The sequence below is a fragment of the Citrus sinensis genome, chromosome 8 (assembly GCF_022201045.2).
Source record: "Citrus sinensis cultivar Valencia sweet orange chromosome 8, DVS_A1.0, whole genome shotgun sequence".
Lineage (NCBI taxonomy): Eukaryota > Viridiplantae > Streptophyta > Magnoliopsida > Sapindales > Rutaceae > Citrus > Citrus sinensis.
Window position 1 is genome coordinate 11,953,627 of NC_068563.1, and position 3,834 is coordinate 11,957,460.

Consider the following 3,834-nt stretch of genomic DNA (forward strand, 5'->3'; position numbering starts at 1 on the left):
ATTCAACTTCATTTATTTGTTTTGTGTCAAGTTTATCAATGTGTTAGGTAAGTCTAACATTAATAATGGTGGGTTGGTGAAGGCTTTTAAAGCACCCTTTGACAAACCTATACTTGGAGGGTTGTTCCAATGTTTCCATTTGTATTTTTAGGATCTTGAGTTTCTTTTAGCCTATTTAAACTCAGTAACCTTGCTATGTATGACAATTAAGAGATTAATGTTATTTGAATTTGAAAGATTATTCTTTCTTGGGTTCTTTTGAGAACTAGTGAACTTATCAAGAATTTGCATTCTTATGGCGTTCCAAATTTAAACTTATCACTCACCTTCTCATCTATTTCTTGAGTGTGGCATCAATATCATTCTCTATACCTTTGGTTCATGCTTTTCTTAAGCATTGGGTCAAGGTTTTGTTTGTCATAAATTTGTTTAGAACTTTCTTGGGAAGTTGAAACTACAATTTAAGTGTAAGTTTCAAAGTTTCATTGTGGGATTTCGTATCATTGCACCCAACCCATGTTCAGATGTTCCAAATTCTTGAATTTACGAAAATCTATAAGCAATAAACAAGAAATGGTTATAATTTTGATATTGATCACATAGTGCAAGGGAATAAGGAAATTCGGTCCTTTTCTCTTTTTTTTTGGGGTTAATTTACTAACTTTTCTTTACTCTTCTAAGCGATCGAAATATTCTTAACATAATAGAACTAACGTTTCATCAACCTTAATCAAGAATCCTGCAATTTAGAGAAGCTGAAACTATTGGACAGTGAAAATATATAAAATTTAAAAGAAAAAAAATCGTACTTGGGGAAAAAATTAACTTGAAAAGAAAGAATTATCACTGAATTAATATCACAAAAGCTTCAGATACCTGTAATTTACCTTGACCGTGCAGGGCACCCTTGAGTACACAATCTAGCATTGACAAATACTTTAACGAAGTGAATGATGCGATGCTTTGCAGAAGCTAGCTTACGTGGAGATCAGACTCGTCCAATATCAATTCTTCCAAGTTGGTGAAATTGTGCAATTCTATTTAGAAAGAAGTAGAAACAATAGATTTTAGCTATATATATTAATTCAATTATTTTCGACATAAAAGATTTACTTACCTTGATTAACTACTGTTCCCTTAAAATTAGTGTACGAAAGGTAAAGTGTTTTGAGGGACGGTAGTGATCCTATTGATTGCAACACCTTGCTTCCATCTATCATTGGAATTCTGCTTCCCCCTAAACAAAGGGTATTCAACTTCCTCAAACCTCTTAAATCTGTTTGGGATACAATTTCGGATTAAATTATTTTGGGTAAGTGTCATTGGGCATTCCCTAATCAAATCTATTAAACTGTCCTGCAAATTATTAGTATTTGAACATTTTGTATACCTTTAGGAACCACAAGATTGTCGATTGCATTTCCTCCAAGTTACTCAAGGAATTCAGTCCTGCATTTATGCCAACACTTAAAACAGGGTTAATTAAATAACTTATTTTCTTCTTCTTTATTTTAAATCTTGGCGCAAAAGAATTTTATTAATAAGCAAAAAAGTACACGGCTAACTAGAAAAACCTATAAAAGTTGCCAAGGGCATGATTGAGTGGTTTTAAGTAGGTATATTTGGCTGACAACAGCGAATTTAAATTTGTAAGGAATAAAAATTTATTTCAACTTTACCTACTGCTACACCTTATTCTTGTTTCAAATTAAACACGAAATTTTAATTTGTTAAATACTAAATGGCGTTAATTAATTAATTAATTAAGTAAATACAAGTTGGTTTATGGAAGCCAATATCTGATCCCTTCACACTAACCAAAATACTAAATTCAGTGCACAAATTTAGATATAGGCAGATAAATAAGATGCATGTTATTATGGCTTACCTTGAACATCAAAACTCTTTTTTTTTAATCCAATCCCTCTTAGGATATAAACTCGTTAACGAAGAAAGAGCATTAGAAAAAATCAAGCTACGATGTTGATTACTTTTGAAGACAAGACATACAAAATAATTAGATTGAATTGTGTCTGATTATGAGAAGCATTGAAAATTGCATATATTGTTAGAGAATAATAAGAATATGGAGGCAAAGAACAAAGAAAGTTTCTTAGGATTTGAAACGTGTTTGCACACTTTCCTTTGAGGTTTTATTTGCCCTCACTAATCTTGGTTTGCTGTAGAGTTTTTCTTGGCAAATTACCCCCAAGATATATCAAATCCTGAATACAATCTCTAGCAAAAAAGATTGTATTTCCAGAACATATATGAAACCTACAAAATCTGATAATCAATCTAATTGTGCGTCTTTCTTTAATGAAGAAGATGTTTATTTGAAAGAATACAACCATTAGAAATCGTACTTCTTCGAAGACACTCTTTTGGTTTGAATTTGCATCGATTGACAATTGAAATTTTCATTCTTGCTAACCGTTTTTCCAATTGACGCCTTTTTGGAAATAAACGGTTAGCCATTTTCTCAATAAACGGTGAGCCGTTTTATTAAACGGCTTTTTATCCAGAACAGCAAACATGCTCTCTAGACTTAAACGGTTAGCCGTTTGCTCAAGAAACGGCAAACCGTTTTCGTCCAGAATATCAAACCAAAAAACTTGAAAAATGTTACAATCTCTCTTACATATATTGAAAATTTCTTAATCCTATTTTTATAATATTCAAAGCCTTGAAGCCTAAACTAGCAAGAGTCTAGCTAGATCTCGTATCAATACTTCCAGTTGGTCGATGAAATAAGATCCACAAAGATGGGACACGGAAGAAGGCATGAAGCTTACTTACCTTTAATAACAACACTTCCATTCAATCTATTACTACGCAATGATAAGCATCTGAGTGATGAAAGACCACCTAGAGATGAAAAGATGCTGTTGTTGAAGGAGTTAAAGTCTAAACGAAGAAACTTCAAGTTGCTTAACCTTGATAACCTACCTAGACCTGACAAAAAATAAAAAGTAATTTTATTGTGTCACGTACAAATTAAATAAAAGCCAAAAGGGATCAAATAAATGTAAGAAATTACGAGGAAGAATTAAAATAGAGTAAATTAAGGACCTTCATTTTCAACACAACCGACTATATTGTTCCCAATTAGATCAAGAGACTCTAATTGTTGAAAGGGAGTAAACAACGAGCATTCATATGTCGCTTTTCTGATTCCCAATTCAAATGCTGTTCTGTTGATTCCAAAATCCTAGTTAATCACTCTGCCAGTGGTGTTGTTGCACTCAACCGCTTCCCACTGACAGCAATTTGAATAATTCTCATCATTTGCCGCATCTGCCCAGTTTTGAAGACGTTGATTATCATTGAAGAAATGTTTAAGTTGGATGAGAGCAGACCTCTCCTGCTCCAAACATCCTTGACTCCACCACCCTTTTTACTACTAATAATATGAAAATTAACTCACTCATCCACACCCTTTTTGAACCACACATTATATCTTCTTAATTATAATCACCTACACACACTCTTTCTGTCTCTCTTTGCTTCAGTTCTGCAACAATGAGAGGATGGCTCTACGTTATTTATAACCAATTGAACTGATGATACTCCCAGCTTTTAATTGACTTCTCTAAGTCTTGCATGCATTTTTCTTAATTTCTTTTTATTTTTGCTGTTAATATATAATATGATTGTAATATATTTTTATTTAATTGAGTCAATTGAAAATATTTCCTCTCCATCCATATGGGATGTCATAAATATCTGCACAGCCTGGATTCTGACGGAACCTTGGGCAACGCGGGTAGCCGGACTTCACTAGACAAGCTTATGGGCTAGCTCAAAACTTGAATTTTATGAAGAATATTACAA

At 32.8% G+C, this 3,834-nt stretch overlaps 1 long non-coding RNA gene across 1 annotated transcript; it reads right to left on the reverse strand.

The window, feature by feature from the left end:
* Positions 1-615: 615 nt before the first annotated feature.
* Positions 616-3,492, reverse strand: LOC127899193 (uncharacterized). Its single transcript, XR_008051155.1, has 3 exons — positions 3,073-3,492; positions 1,118-2,955; positions 616-1,037 (listed from the first exon to the last, which is right to left on the reverse strand). It is a non-coding gene; the product is annotated as an uncharacterized LOC127899193 (long non-coding RNA).
* Between the last annotated feature and the right edge of the window lie 342 nt (positions 3,493-3,834).